Raw genomic sequence first — 17,092 nt, 5'->3', positions numbered from 1 at the left:
CTCCGTGGTCTCTTTCCCTTTATTAAGCATTTTTCCTGAATCAATTCTAATAAAGCCCTATTACCTTTGTAAGAATGCCTTTATCCACAATTCATTTTTACATAGTTTGAAAATGTCAGGAGACTGGGAACCTTCCTGACCTTATTAAATAGGGCATTCTTTAATGTGAGGGCCACAGCAGAGACTGCACATGTACGGAAAATTGTTGATCTTGCCCATTTGCAGGGTGGCACCTGCAAAAGGCCCAGCTCAGATGAGCAAAGCTATCATGGTAGAGTATAGGAGGAGAGACAGTACCACAGATATGAGGGTCCAAGGCCATAAAGAGAAGAAGAAGAAGAGATTGAATTTATACCCCACCCTTCACTACCAAAAGGAGTCTCAGAGCAGCTTACAAACTCCTTTCTCTTCCCCTCCCCACAACAGACACCGTGTGAAGTAGGTGGGGCTGAGAGAGCTCTGACAGAAACTGCTCTTTTTCAAGAACAGCTCTGACAGAACTATGGCTTGCCCAAGGTCATTCAGCAGGTGCAAGTGGAGGAGTGGGGAATGAAACCCAGTTCTCCCAGATTAGAGTCCGCACACTTAACCACTACACCAAGCTTTGTATGTGATAGCCAATACTTTGAATTGAACTCAATAACTGATGGGCATCTGACTGAGTGACTAGCTCCTAAAAATAACTGAGCTGTGGTTTTCTGCACCAACTGGAGTCTCCAAGTTGACCTTGAGGGGAGACATCTATACAGTACATTACAGTTGTCTAGTCTTGATGTAATCATGGCATTGATACAGGTCGCCACCTAGGCTTGCCAAGTCCCCTCGGGGTGTGGGTAAACCCCCGCCTGAGAGGCCCATTACCCGACGCCAGCAAATCAGGCCCCAGGAGGAACTCCACCCCCTTCCGGCACACGTCCCCAGCATGATGATGTCACCCAGAGGTGACATCAACACGCTGGCCACGTTGGGGGTGGGCCGCTCTGTGATTTGAGGGGAAACTCTATGGTTTCCCCTCGAAGCCTAGTGGCCCCACCCCCAACGTGCCGACACGATGACGTCACTTCTGGGACGGACTCCCGGGATGGTGCGGGACTCCCCCGGGGTAAGTGAATTTGTACTTGGCAACCCTATGGCCACCTGTGACCCTACCAGCATACCTCGCATCAGAGGGAAACCTGTTACATCAGCATTCACAGGCACCCTCACCTCTAAAACTACCCCAAGGTCCCCCAAAGCACTTTCCTCAGTCTGCAGGTAGTCCTGTACGGGACACACATATGATCATGGGAGTTTGCCAAAAAATATGGACCCTGAAGGTTGCAGAAACAGACAATCTGTCTTTTCTATGTACAATCTGCCCCCCCCCATAAATATCAGAGTTCTCAGCATTCCAGCATGTCCCAATATGGAGATCTTCTTTCTCTGAAAGTTCCTTTGTCTCTTTGATTTGTAAATCTCCTTTAGGGACATTTCTCTGCAAAACACCAACTCTGTCCTTTATGGCCCCTTCCCCCCCCCCCCCCCCCCCCCCACCCCCCTCGAAGTCTCTTTTTTTTTCCTTTTTTTGCCCCCCCCCCCCCCCCCCCCGCCACCAAACTTCCTTGAAAGTGCAAACATTTCTCTGGAAAGCAGACTTATGGTCCTCTTTCTGGGCTATTCTCTGGGTTACAAAAAACATATTGACTTTGATGTATCTGATAGTATCAGCCATCAGCCTTCCACTCCAGGATATACCCAGCAGGGTGCCATCACACCTTTTTGATCAAAGTTTGGAAAGCCCTGTGGTCTTTTGTTTCCAGCCACAGTTCAGTGTGTCTGTCCAGGGTGCCTACTGACAGGTCACCCCCACTTTCCATCTTCACAGCCTCTTCTCTGTGGACTTCTGCACATCTGGAATGGTAATTATAACCACCAACAACGTCCTATTATTCCCACTCACCTCTGTATTTGCCTTACTTGTGTGCATGTTGTAACGCGTGTTTTATTTCTGTATGTCTGCATTTTGTTAGGATTTCTTCTTTTAATAAAAACAACTTTTTTGGTTAAACCACTAACTGGTTAATTTCTGAGAGTTTCTCTAAGGGAAAGATCCCGTTAAACACTGGGAGCCCAATCTCGATAAGTACCCCACCTCTCGCTAAGCTCCTCTGCCTCACTAATTCCCCACAATTGAAGGCAGCAAGTTTTAATCAAAACTTGTTGGGGTAACGCACCTCAATAGCCCGATGTAACATTTCTGTTGCTGGTCAGCAACACTTTAGACCACACACAGGACTGCTTGAGCCATCATGTAAAAAAATTACCTTGCTCATAAAAGCTAGTCTGCCAAGGTAAGGGCTGTAGGCTAGTCCTCTTATTGGCATACTTTTCCATGAACAAGGAGTATTTCAGAAGTAACTCAGGAATTATTTCATCCTTTTAAACTGGTCACTATAGAAGAATAGTCATGAGACTGGGACAAAAGATAATTTGAAAACTTGGGGTGAGTAGCTCTACAGTTCTTATGGATGACCACGCACTACTATGCCCCATACTTCACAGCACACTGCTAGATTATGTGAGTGAAATTCATTACCATCATACACATATCCAGTATGGCCCAAAGTGAATGATCTGGGACTCACATGACTTAAACCAGTGAAATAAAAATTAAGGGCCCCATGTCCCCATATCTGTCAATACGTCTGCTTTGCTTCTCAACCAGTTCTCGCTTCTGGAGGTCTTACTGTCCATTCTGGATTTGATGTCAGGTTTTCAGTCATGAGACCAATGCTATGAAATGGCCTGCTGGAGGAGATCAAGAGGGCACCTTCAGGAGGGCTGGTAAGGCTATCCTGTTCCAAAAGATTTTTCTATGGAGTTCATTTATTTTGTGACTGCCTGAAGGAACAGTGCTTATCTGTGGCAAACCCAGTAAGCACTTCTCCTGGCTGGAAATTGGGAACCCAAGTAGGTGAGTGCTTAGTGCACGAGGTAACAGCTGCTGACTTCCTGTGAATGAAGTCACTTGGCAGAGAGCCCGGGAAGATAAGGGAAGGGCGATGTTGGCATAACAAATTCCTGAATGTGGTAGCTCATGTTAAGAATGACTATGTAATCGTTGATGTAAAGGAGGGGGAATGAGTGGAGAAATTCTTAATAAATATGCTTGAAGCCAGACAGCTTCAGACAGCTTTCTACAAACCTGTGTTGTGTGACTTCTTTGAACCCTCATCAACCTTCAACCGCCTGCTTCATTAGAAGTTTCACATGGCCATGTGGATTTGGGATGGACTGTTTTAAGTATGTATTTTAAACTGATTTTATTCACACACACACATAGATAGACCTTTATAGGCATAACACAGCAGCAAAGAGGACAATAAAACAAATAGAAAATAAATAGAACGAAGTAATAGATTATAACAAATTACACCAAGCTGCACCACCAAGGAATCGTTTTTTTAAACTTCTCGGAAATAATAAATTCAGTTGAGAATATAGCAATTCTAAAAAATACAAGGGGGTTAAGGCTTGTACACCCCTACCCTAAGCTTCCAAACATAGGCTAAGAATTCGGCAACAGACAAAGTAATTGCCGGAAACTTATCAGACAATAAAATTTTAAGGTCATTGTCAGTCGGGTTCCTTGTGGTAGGTAAGTGGGGACTAATCAGATAGCTACGCATAGTAGAATATTGAGGACAACGTAGAAGGATATAAGCAACTGAATCAGGTTCACTATAGAGGCAATTGCAGGTTCTGTCCCTATAGGGGATACCCCTATATCTGCCTAAAACAACAGCTGAGGGGAAAAGATTGAATCTCGCTAGCAGAAAAACCTGCCGATAAAGTGGGATTGTTAGATTAGAGATGTACAGAGCCATAGAGGCTTGGGATGATTTTATTATATGTATGCTTTCTGGTATATCAGTTGTAAATCACCTGAGCTCTTTAGAGAAAGGCAGGATAAAAATGATTAAATAAACACATAAATGACCAATATAGATTACAAAGCAATCCTTGGAAGGTTTACGCAGAATCCTACTATTCAATGGGCCTGGGGTTTACTCCCAGGCAAGTGTTCTTGGTATTGCATTGCTAGTCATCAGTCAAGGCTCAAAGTGGAATCCTTGGCAAGCAAATTGTTCATGGTCAAGAAAACAGTTGAAGGACAAAAAGGGAAGGCATCATGTATCAACTCCATGTGCACTGAGACTAAGGTGAATGGAAAGAGAGATGGTCGAAGGACTGTGGGGCAAGGAAGGTTCTTTTTAATGATTGAACCCCCCCCCCCATCTGAGTTTTAAAAGTGTGTATGTGGAGGGTTCTTCCCCCGGGAGTGGCAGGCAGCCAGTTCAGTTGCCTGCTAGACTACACCTATACATATGCTAATGGACCTGGTAGGAAAACCAACAAAGGAATTTGGTGCTAGGAAGTCTCCAGATGATTCCTGGAGATTTCCCAGAATGCCATCCAGGAGGGTTCCCAGGATGCACCTGCGACCTGGGGGGACCAGGTCAAGGGGGTGGAGGGAGTGATGTGAAGTGGGAGGAGGCACAGGTTTGTTAAAACTGCCTTACAAGGGGAAGGCAGTATCTCACTTCCTTGGAATGCTACACTGGGGACAACTTTGAGGTCCAGTCTGCAAGCAGGCAGCCATCTTGTTCTGATCATGTGGTCTCCCAGGTAATGGGATGTAGACAGGAACTTTGTAACTTTTTAAAGGACATTAGTGCCTGCCCTATTTTAGCATCAGTTAGGGTATGTCTAGAACAGGGAAAGGGGATTGCGTTTATGACCAATTTTCCTTTGAAATCTGTTTGCTGACCTAGTCCTGTGCTTAAGTACGCTTGTACATATTTTCTTTTCAATACATCTTTTAAAACTTTTGATGTTGAAATTGGTTCTCTGTACCACAATAGACCTCCGCCATTCTGGACACACTATCTTGAAAAGGGCACCCAACCCAGCAATCTGTCCTCACTGTAAACAGGTGTTGGATAGTGGGAGACACTGAGGAAAGGCCTCTGAGCTTGGAAGGGGAGCTGAAGGTCCTGCTCCCTTCATTGGGAAACCGCTATATTGGTCAGGTGGTGGTGATGGCCCCTGGAAAGTAAAGAGGAAAAGCCCCTCCTGGGAGTTGGCAACCCCAAGGAGGGCAAGGCAGAATGGGGCCCGCAGGCAAGAGTGGACACATTCCACCACAGACAGGTAAACTAGAAGCATACATAAAATAGAGAGGACAGAGAGAGAGAGACCAAAGATGAGAATGAATTAGAAATGGGAGTTAGTGGTTAAGTACGCGGACTCTAATCTCGGAGAACCGGGTTTGATTCCCCACTCCTCCACTCGCAGCTGCTGGATGACCTTGGGCAAGCCATAGTTCTGTCAGAGGTATTCTTGAAAAAGAGTAGTTTCTGTCAGAGCTCTCTCAGCCCCACCTACCTCACAGGGTGTCTGTTGTGGGGAGGGGAAGGGAAAGGAGCCGCTCTGAGACTCCGAGTGAAGGGCAGGGTATAAATCCAATCTCCTCCTCCTCCTCCTCTATTGCTTTGGCCTGAATTTCAGTTTTGACACTGACTGTCCAACCCAGGGACCATCGAGGGATCCCAAGTCCCCCCGTTCCCCGGCGCTGCTGGATCGGGCCCCGGGAGGAATTCCACCCTGACGTGCGTGTCACCCGGAAGTGTCGCAGGCACGCAGGGCACGCTGGGGGTGGGGCCACGGCCATACAAGGGAAAACTCTATGGTTTTCCCTTGTATGGCTGTGGCCCCGCCCCCAGTATGCCTGGCATCCTCCCGTCACTTCCGGGTGATGTGCGCACGCGCGCACAAGACGCCGACCGGGAGCCCCCCGCTCCTGGCGAAGATACACTTGGCAATCCTAGGACCATCACCGTGTGAAATATCATTAGTTTCCTAGTCTTGATTTCTGATCAGGTCTCCTGTTTAGTTTGTCCTTCGTATCTCTCTATCTGCTTTCCCCCATTCCCAGGCAGACCTTTCTTCTGAGATTACAATCAGCTACTTCCCAACCTTGCAAGATGCATACTAGAAACATCATCCAACAATAATCAGTTGCTTCACCAACTGATGATGATGATGATTTATTAACTTCATTTATAGCCTGCCCTTCTCACTGAGACTCAAGATTGATAACAAAATATGAACAATAAACAATAGAGATCTCTAATTAACCAAGCAATGCAGCGGGCTAGGATTGAAGAGGTGGAAATTAATGCAAGCCATTTTTTTAAAACCTCTCTAAGGTAACAAAACAGTCAACATAGGCAAAGAACTATGAAAGGCAACAAAAATGTCCAAGGTTGGACATGCTATATTGAATACAGTATTACAAAGGTAGATAGGTATAATAGGCATAATAAACAATGCAATGTTCTGCAATACTATCCCTTAAAGAAACAGGCTCCTGACCCCATCTGTTATACCATAGTTCTGATCAGGGGTCTTGTTGTAGAAAAAGAGCTGCCGGAGCTCATTAGCATAACTCATTAGCATAACTTATTTGCATATGCCACGCCCCCTGACATCACCGGAAGTGACAGAAGGCCACACCCCCTGACATCACCGGAAGTGTGTCAGAAGGCCCGGCTACTTACCCTCCTGCTTCATCCTCATTCCCAAACGGAATGAGGATCGAAGCAGAGGGCGGGGTAAAGAAGGGGGCGGGGCTTCACCACGTGACCGCCCCGCCCCCTAGAGGTTCTCTTCCGGAGCTCCGTACCTGAGAGCTCCCCCCCCCGACTAGAGCCCTGGTTCTGATCCCTTTATAGGAACGTCTTTCTGAACATTTCTGTTCTGCACATTTTGCAAAACAATAGAAGTATGTGGGCCTTCCTGGCAGGCTGTTCCATAGTGTGGATGCCACCAAAGAGAATGTGTGTGAACAATTTTACTTGTTTGTAGGATGGGACCTGCAGAAGAATTTGCTCAGAAGAACATAGCTGCCACAACAGAAATAGCAGGAAAGGTAGTCCTGCAGATACGTGGTCCAAGGCCATTCAGGGAAGGGATATATAAAAATCCTATACACACTATTGAATATGGACTTGATGTCGAATAGCCAATTCCTGATGTCCAGTAATATCTATTACAGTGAGCACTCCCAAGCAAACTTCAGTGGACTTATAAGGGTGTAACGTGTTCAGGATGGCACTGTTAAAACATCAGAACACCAGAAGTAGCCCCATTATGGTCCCGTTCACACTCACCGATTTGGTCCAGGAGCAGGACAGTTTGGGGCCGGATCAAACCGGCGCGATCACACCACAACATCTGGGAAGCGTCCGGCTTCCGTACCCAAACTGTCCCTTTCCCGGGATGAGCCGGCGCAAACTGAACCACCTATCTAGATGGTTTAAAGGGAAGCGGCGCGGCAACTGGGGCGTTTGATCGCCGCCGCTTCCCTGCGCCGGCTCAACCCCGGCCCGGATCCGAACTGCGCATGCCCGGACATGCACAGTTCGGCCGGCCCCCGGGTAGGGCGTGTTTTCTCCCCGGCGTTTGATCGCGCCGGGGAGAAAAGGCGGCGCGGTCGGGGGATCCGTGGGATCCCGCCGCGCCGTGTCAACATTGGCGCGTCTTTTAAAAGCCGCGCCTTCAAGCACCTTTTCCCCTGCGTGCGGCAGGGGCCTTTGGCTTTTTGGTGTCATGCCTCTCTGTGTTACCAGAAGTTTGTTCAGCCCATAAATCTGTAAGTATGGCACAGGTCACCACACAAAGAGCATTGATGGCACTGTCACAATAATAGAGACACATATGAATTTCCCAGATGTAAGCTGTGAATTTGTGCAACCATCTTATAGTGTTTAAGCAATAACAACTGCTAACAAGGACAAAAGATCTGCCTTGCTGGCTCAGAGCAAGGGCACATCCAGTAGAGCATGCTGTTGACAAAAATGACCAGGCAAAGGCCTCTGGGAGTTCACAAGCAAAGCATGACAATGATGGCTGTCCTTCGTTGTATGTCATGGATGTTTAGTATTCAAAAATATATTACTTCTGAACGTGCGGGTTCTGTTAAGCTGCCGGGTTCATAGGCAATGCCACTGCAAAACTTTCCTCCATGGAAGTTTCTTTTCAAAATGCTAATATATCATCTGGGATCCAAAGAGCTTCTTAGTCCTGGATCTCTTCTTTGAAATCTTGGTCCCTCCATTGCTGTATTACAACCTGCTTTTGAAAGTCCCCTCATTTTCAAAAGCAATTTGCTCCGTGGCATTTGGAACCACTATCTGAGAAACAACAGTTGTAAAGTTCACTTTAGGGATCATGGAACTAATTTCATGAATCTTTGAATCCTGGCTATGATGTTTATGACCTCCCGCTGAAGAGTCTTTGTTGCTTTGAAGTGCCCCACAGATAATGACAACAATCACATGAACTTAACCCAAGTGAAGAGATGCTTTCTTGTTGTAGAACATCAGGAGCAACCTTTTAAGATCAGATTATATACTCCTTCACCCTGAGGGTTCCCATCTGCATCTTTTAGTGCTACACCAATCAATAATTAATGGAAGAAGCAATAATAAATAAGTAAAGAGGAGAAGGAAACAGAGGAAAGGAGTTCATTTGGAGGAGGCTTTCATTTAATAGAGGTCTGGCAATGGAGAGTTAATGGCTGTGAACCAGTGGAACAGAAACCCAGAGAACATTTCTCAATTTAGATCTACCACCCACGTGTGTCCCTGTGTTATGACATACTGTTCTCTGTCCTATTTCTTTGGTTGCTGATCAGTTGGATGTTTTCTTCCTTGCCTTTAGCTTCAATAGCATGAATATTCTGTAATCACAGAGCCTATTGTTCTACAATTGCAATGAGTCATCCCCAGTAACAATTCCGAAAACTTACACCAAAACCATTTCAGTACAGGAGAGATTAAAAGAGGTTTTCTTTTCATGTTAACTATCCTGGTCAAGCTTTCACAAGCAGCTGTTCATCTTGTAATATACCAACTGTTACCATCCTACTTAAACACAAGTAAATCTTCCAACTGGGTCCTGGCCCCACTGATGGACCTCCTGATGGCATCTGGTATTTTTGGCCACTGTGTGACAGAGTGTTGGACTGGATGGGCCATTGGCCTGATCCAACATTGGCTTCTCTTATGTTCTTATGTTCTACTACCAAGCAGCTGATTTCAAATAGTTGCCCGTCTCTGGCTGTATTCATGGTTCCCATTCAGAGGGACACACCACTTAGTTGGCTTCTGGCCAATATGTAAATGCATGGTGCCACTTCATGTTAGGGGAAAAAATGCTGTTGGCTCATGTGTCTAATTCTGCTCAAAAGGCTAACCCTGATATGGTGGTGGAAAGTGCCATTAAGTCACAATCAACTTATAGTGACGCCATAGGGTTTTCAAGGCAAGAGATGAACAGAAGTGATTTGCCATTGCGTACCTCTGTGCAGCAACTCTGGACTTCCTTAGTGGTCTCCCATCCCAGGGCCAACCCTGACGAGATTGGGCTAGCCTGGGCCATCCAGGTCAGGGCAATTCAGACACAGCATTGTGATAAAACTAACTTTCCCTTTCTGAATTATCAGATAGAAAGGATGAGTTCACTTTGCAAAAGATTGGATGGAAATTAGTCACTTCAGTTATGTCTAGCTCATGTGCAGAATGTTATGCTTTAGAGCTGAGTATTCTGGAAGTATCAAGCCACACAGTTTCCCTTCATTTTGCTTTTTTATTGCTTTTTATCTCTACACACTACAGGATACAGGGAAAAGGAATAATCTAAACTAAAATACAGAGTAAGAAGGGATCAAAAATGTTTTAAGTTTCGATTATCTGATATTTCCTCATTGTTTAGTTTTAACATAGTTTGAGATTAAAAATTGATATTTCTATCTTAAACCATGCAAACAAAATTAGCTATAGTGTGTGCATTCGGGTTATTTGGCTGTTTTCTTCCCTCCGCGTTTGTTCTTATCAAAGGACAGCCTAACTGCAGCGCTTAATTCTGATTCAGAGTCAAAAACTTCCTCTAGGGAGCTACTTGAGGAGCTGTCACTGCTTCTGGAACCAAGTTCACCAACATCTTCAGTAACAATACTGTCTTCTACTTTCCCTTTTTCTTTTTCTTTCGCTGGACATTGATGCTGTTCCAAAAATGCTTTTGCTTTGAGGGCAGAGTCAATCTTTTCTTTTTTGCCTTTGAAGTTGAAGATAAGTCCTTCCGGGTTTATCCATGGCATTTTTCTGTAAAAATGAAGTCAGGTTTTTATATTGTTTCCTCCTCTCTCACACCTCAAATGGAACATCTTTTAAAACCTTCGCTTCTTCTCCTTGGATTTTTAAGGTTATTCCATTAGTCGTTTTCAGTGTCATATCCCTTGATGACCTTTTAGAGAATTTCACAAATATTCACCAGACAGGTTGTTTTTCTTGATAAATTCTGGATAGGTTCGGTATACCATATCCAAGTCATTTTGTAAGAGTTCCACTTTACAACCTCTTTCAAGTTCTCATCTTTTAGCTCCGGAATACCTTGAAATCACAGGACATATGCTGACCATTCCAACTGAAGTTGTGACAACTGTTGTTTCTCAGAGGTCCTCTTTTTCCACTCCCTCCCTCCATTATTTGGTTCAATACATTTGTCTTCTCATCAACCTTCTTCAGTTTTTTAGTTGTCTTCTCTGTTCTTGCATTGGTTTCTTTCAGTTCTTTTTGTAGAGCTTCAAAGTTGTTGTTCAAGTTAGTCATCTGGTCCAGTAGAGGGTGCAATGCTGCAGTAATCATCTTAGAGATATCTGTGGTTACTTCCGGCCTGGAAGCCAGAGACGATGAGCTGGCAGTTCCTGAAGAAGCTTTCACTCTGGACGCCATTTTTTCACCCCGATGAGACATGGTTTACATTAAAGGTAAACATTTTTTACTGCTTCTGAAAGTAGAGGATTTCTTCTAGTCTGCACACCAGTCTGTTGAATTAACGTTCTCCCATCAAAGCCACCGTTCTGCCCCTCGCTTTCTTTCTTTTTCGACTGCTTTTTCCGGGGTAGGGTAGCTTCCCCCCCTTTGCTGTATTTGGGGCTTTTAAAGAGATTTTGTGGGTTTGCGTCTAAGTGCTTGCACAGTTTGCCAAATAGTCACTCATGCTTTACTCCTCGGGTTACGCCCAGAAACGGGGAAAGTCTCTTAATGCCAGATCTCCTGCTCACTCATTCCAGTACGCTTCTTTAAATCCATGGCTGGTCCTGTACCAGCAGGACCTATCAGGGCAAAAAAAAGCCTCAATCCTTTGGCCATTGCCTTGGGAGAGGCTTCCCTTACGTCCCAGGCTACAAGCCCTCTCCAGGGGCTCTGGGAGCCCCTGGAATATTCAGGGACCCCTCTCATCTGGTGCAATTGCAGGCCGCTCTCATCAGAGCTATGATGGAGGGCACCCGCCAGCAAGATGCCAAAATTGGAACCACTTTTTAAGTGTTTCTTTTCTATAGTCATTGCTTTTGACCATGTCACCATTGAAGTTCTTGCTAAAAACCAGCCTGGTAAGACTCCCAAAACATTATCACTTCAAGTAAAAATTTTTAAAATAGTTTTCCTTGTTACATATCCTCACCATGTACTTTTAATGGGCAAAGGTCACTTGTCATTTTATCAATAAAGGTCACCGTGGCATCAAACAAATACTGTTTCCCAGCCAGTGATACAGAAGGTGCTTTGATTATCTGCTGCTATTTGCATGCTCTTTGCAGTTAAAGAGAATGTGATCCTATAACCACAGCACATTATTTTAGTACCGAGCATATTCAACAACACAAACTAGTGGTAGGTAGGATCACATACGGGCACAGATATTGGGCATGCATGACAGGACCACACAGTGGTGTATGAAGACAACGTTACCTGATCAGCACCCCAGTCCAGAATTTATTCACTTGAAAGAAAGTTCTAAAGATTTAAAATAAAGTTGCAGAGTTTAAACCATTTTACAGTGTGATCTCAAAAATAGCTATACCGTTCAAAATCTACTGACTTCAAAGTATGGATGATGTTGCTAATTTGTAGATTAATTAGCTAAAGCTTCAGCTGATTAATTTGGAGGGGAGGTTAAAGGAGGCTAAAGGATACCCTTGCTTTAAAAAATACATCTGTGGTGTCATCCTCTAACAAAAACATTAATATGATATTTTAAATAATGAGTGGCAATGGCAACATTTATTTATTGATTTTGTTAATTAACTTGCAAGTTCTATCCCACTTCAATGGTTTTCAGAAGGGCACCAATAAAACAAACATTTTATTGCTTATTTTAAAAGGAGACATCTCTATTAAAGGTTTTGAAATATGCAAACATATTAAAGTTAATTGACAAATGAATCAATTAAAAGCCAGGAAATTAATCAACTGTAAGATCGTTAGGCAACTGACAGCCTTAATTTAAATGGAATTTACTTCCAAGGAATTGCATTTAGGATCACAGATGAAGTTTTCTTTTTGATCATGTGCAACTTTAATAGAGATTAATTTGAGACAGAATTTGCCAGGATCTATGAATAGAGGACTGGAATGCTAAAGTAGGAAGTGAAAAGGTAACTGGAATAACAGACAAGTTTGGCCTTGGAAAGCAAAATGAAGCAGGGCAAAGGTTAACAGAGTTTTGTCAAGAGAACACACTGGTCATAGCGAACACCCTTTTCCAACAACCTAAGAGGCGACTCTACACATGGACATCACCAGATGGGCAACACCGAAATCAGATTGACTATATAATTTGCAGTCAAAGATGGAGAAGCTCTATCCAGTCAGTAAAAACAAGACCTGGAGCTGACTGTGGTTCAGATCATGAGCTACTCATTGCAAAATTCAGACTTAAACTGAAGAAAATCGGGAAAACCATGAGGCCATTCAGGTTTGACATAGATCACATCCCTGATGAATATACAGTAGAGGTGAAGAATAGATTCAAGGGTCTGGATTTGATAGATAGAGTGCCTGAAGAACTATGGACAGAGGTTCGTGACATCGTACAGGAGGCAGCAATCACCACCATCCCAAAGAAAAAGAAATGTAAGAAAGCAAAGTGGCTTTCTGATGAGGCTTTACAAATAGCAGAGGAAAGAAGGAAAGCGAAAGGCAAAGGCGAAAAGGAAAGATTTACCCAACTGAACGCAGATTTCCAGAGAACAGCAAGGAGAGATAAGGAGGCCTTCCTGAATGAACAGTGCAAAGTAATAGAAGAAAACAATAGAATGGGAAGGACTAGAGATCTCTTCAAGAAAGTTGGAGAAATCAAGGGAGCGTTCCATGCAAAGCTGGCCATGATAAAGGACAAAAACGGTAGGGACCTAACAGAAGCAGAAGAGATTAGGAAAAGATGGCAAGAATACACAGAAGAACTATACAAGAAAGACCTCGATGTCCTTGACAACCACGACGGTATAATCACTGACCTCGAGCCAGACATCCTGGAATGTGAAGTTAAATGGGCCTTAGAAAGCATTGCTAACAACAAAGCTAGTGGAGGTGATGGTATTCCAGCTGAGCTATTCAAAGTCTTAGAAGATGATGCTGTTAAAGTGCTGCACTCCATTTGCCAGCAAATTTGGAAAACGCAACAGTGGCCACAGGATTGGAAAAGGTCAGTATACATTCCAATCCCAAAGAAGGGCAATGCCAAGGAATGTTCAAACTATCGCACAATTGCACTCATATCACACGCTAGCAAGGTCATGCTCAAGATCCTACAAGCTAGGCTTCAACAGTACGTGGATAGAGAACTACCAGAAGTACAAGCTGGGTTTCGAAGAGGTAGAGGAACTAGAGATCAAATTGCCAACATTCGCTGGATTATGGAGAAAGCAAGAGAGTACCAGAAAAATATCTACTTCTGCTTCATTGACTATGCTAAAGCTTTTGACTGTGTGGATCACAACAAACTATGGCAGGTCCTTAAAGAGATGGGAGTACCAGACCACCTCACATGTCTCTTGAGAAACCTGTATAAGGGCCAAGAAGCGACAGTTAGAACCGGATATGGAACAACTGATTGGTTCAGCATAGGAAAAGGAGTACGACAAGGATGTATATTGTCGCCTTGCTTATTTAATATATATGCAGAGTACATCATGCGAAATGCTGGCCTGGATGAATCACAAGCGGGAATTAAGATTGCTGGGGAAAAGATCAACAACCTCAGATATGCAGATGATACCACTCTAATGGCTGAAAGTGAAAAGGATCTAAAGAGCCTCTTGCTCAGAGTAAAAGAGGAGAGCGCAAAAGTGGGCTTGAAGCTCAACATCAAAAAAACTAAGATCATGGCATCCGGCCCCATCACTCCTTGGCAAATAGAAGGGGAAGCTGTGGAAGTAGTGACAGACTTCACGTTCCTGGGATCCCAGATCACCGCAGACTGTGACTGCAGCCATGAAATTAAAAGACGCCTGCTCCTTGGGAGGAAAGCGATGGCGAACCTAAACAGCATGATAAAAAGTAGAGACATCACCCTGCCAACAAAAGTCCGCATGGTCAAAGCAATGGTATTCCCAGTAGTCATGTATGGCTGTGAGAGTTGGACTATAAGGAAGGCCGAGCGCCGAAGAATAGATTCTTTTGAACTATGGTGCTGGAGAAGACTCTTGAGAGTCCCTTGGACTGCAAGAAGAACAAATCAGTCAATCCTCAAAGAAATCAACCCTGACTGTTCCCTGGAAGGCCAGATAATGAAACTGAAGCTCAAATACTTTGGCCACCAAATGAGAAGGGAGCACTCACTGGAAAAGACCCTGATGCTGGGAAAGATTGAAGGTCAAAGAAGACGGGGACGGCAAAGGATGAGATGGTTAGACAGTGTCAGCGATGCAACGAACATGAAATTGAGCCAACTTCGGAGGACGGCGGAAGACAGGAGAGCCTGGCGGGAGATTGTCCATGGGGTCGCGAAGAGTCGGACTCGACTGTGCGACTGAACAACAACAACAACATGAATAGAGTAGACTAGGTTTCTTTGACTAGAGGAAAGTTCCTAGAACTTTGGTTTGTATCTTTTCCAGAAACTACTACCCATGTTCTACAGCTTGGTTATTAAACAGAGGTGAAATTATCATCTGGCTCAATGTCTGTCAGCTTCCACAGCCAGAGCCATCAAGAAATTTAAGAACAGCTCTGCTGAATCGGATGGTCCATCTTTCATACATAACCAGCCAATTACTTCCAGGAAGTCCAGAAGCAGAACGCTGGGCTTAACATTTATCCCCTTCTTCCAATAATTGGTATTCAGAGTTCTCTGGGCTTGGGGCCCTAGCAACTGAGCACTTGCAATAAGAATCTCACTGAATTAATATTACGTCATGGCAAACGGAGGTTTCCTTTTCAAAAAACACATCTTTAAATAGGATGATTCAGTGCTGCAGAACTAGGATATCTTGGGTGCTGGACATGTTCCCTGGTTATTTACCTGGACTCCAGAGGACATTGGCAGAGTAGCCCTTTCCCCCCCAACCCCACCCATTCATGTCATTCTCCTCTCTGCTTGAATATAGAATATAAACTTCTCAGTGTAGGGACCTGAATTTTATTTATGTTACTCAAAGTAAAATGTCAGAACAACTGTATTGGTGCGAACCAAGGCTTTTTAAAATTTGCATTGGATCTTTTTTTAAAACACACACACACAAAACCCCTTCATTTCTTGCACATTCTTCCATTCCTTCTTGGAATGTTACCTTTCCTTAATTTGTAGACTGTAGAGATCTAGTTATTTTAAATGAATTGCAAAGTATCCTGTAATGGGATGAAAGTAACTGATTAATGGTAAAATCACACACACAAAATCCCCCTAGGATTCATGATAGATATTAATGATACTGCTTAATCTTCTGCACATTTTTGCCATGTAGGCAAAACACAATTTCCAGTTATTAAGAGCCTTTCAGTCATCAAGAGCCTTCCTATAAACATTATATAATGTGACAATCCCCTTGAAAATACTAATAAATGAGCCCAGATGCAACTAAAAATCTTAGATTGAGATATGATTAGTGATGGTCGCTAAGCACACAAAAGTCTCAATGAAGTCACTGGCGCATTACGGCATACAGGAATGTAAGTTTGGAATTCATAGTGGATTGTACCCTATAATTCTGTTTACGATCTAAGCTAGAATCCAGCCTGTTTTATGATGGTCTTATAATCTTTACATATAGGGTAATTTTCACTGGGTAACAATGCCATGAAAGACCATTTCTCCCCATCTTGAAAGTAATGAGGCCATTCAGTCATTTGGATTACTTAAACTAAGAAATACCTTAAAGAACCGTCCGTCCGTTAATTATTGTCAACCAAAGCAGTTCTGGATAAAATCAGCACTTCATTTCTCATTTTTACTCTTTATCCCTTACCATTTCTATACTTCTCTTATTCAGATGAATGATACTCTCTATGAATCTATAGAAAACACCCTGAATTTAATGTCTAACAGCTGCTGAGCTACAGATGCGAACAGAAGCCTGTCTAGGAGCATTGAAATGAAGAACACAGTCATAATGAATGGAAAAAGCTCGAAGCAGTATTCTTGTGCAGTGTCTTTGCTGAGCAATGCCATTCAGAATCTACCTCACAAACAACAGCTGGCAATACTGAGCACCCCCCCCCAGTCAAAATTATTAGTGTCTATGCAGCGCAAAGATTTTACAGAATCCTTTAAGAAAGAAAGTTTCAAGAGTACAATAAGGAAAGGGCTATTCAAAAACCAGCAAGAGGTAGTTCAAACCACTTCATCTGAGCTGAAGGGAAGGGCTGTGGCTCAGTGGTAGAGAACATAAGAACATAACAGAAGCCAATGTTGGATCAGGCCAATGGCCCATCCAGTCCAACACTCTGTCAAACAGTGGCCAAAAATACCAGGTGCCAGAGGTCATTTCGGGGGGGGGATCGCGGGGGAACACAGTTCCCCCGGGTGAGGTGCGGGGGAGCGGGGCACATGACGAAGCCCCGCCCCCTTCTTCCGGCCGCCCCGCTTCTGGCCCTCATTCAGCCAGGAGGAGGCAGGAGAAGAGGGAGGGTAAGTTGCTTCCTCCCCACCTCTCCCCACCCCTGCCTGCCTGGAGCCAGGGAGGGCCTTGGCGGGGCTTCCTCGC

Source organism: Gekko japonicus, unplaced genomic scaffold, assembly GCF_001447785.1.
Source record: "Gekko japonicus isolate JY-2015 unplaced genomic scaffold, Gekko_japonicus_V1.1 scaffold17, whole genome shotgun sequence".
In the NCBI taxonomy this organism is placed as follows: domain Eukaryota; kingdom Metazoa; phylum Chordata; class Lepidosauria; order Squamata; family Gekkonidae; genus Gekko; species Gekko japonicus.
The sequence above is the reverse complement of the archived record's forward strand: the minus strand, read 5'-3'. Positions refer to the sequence as shown.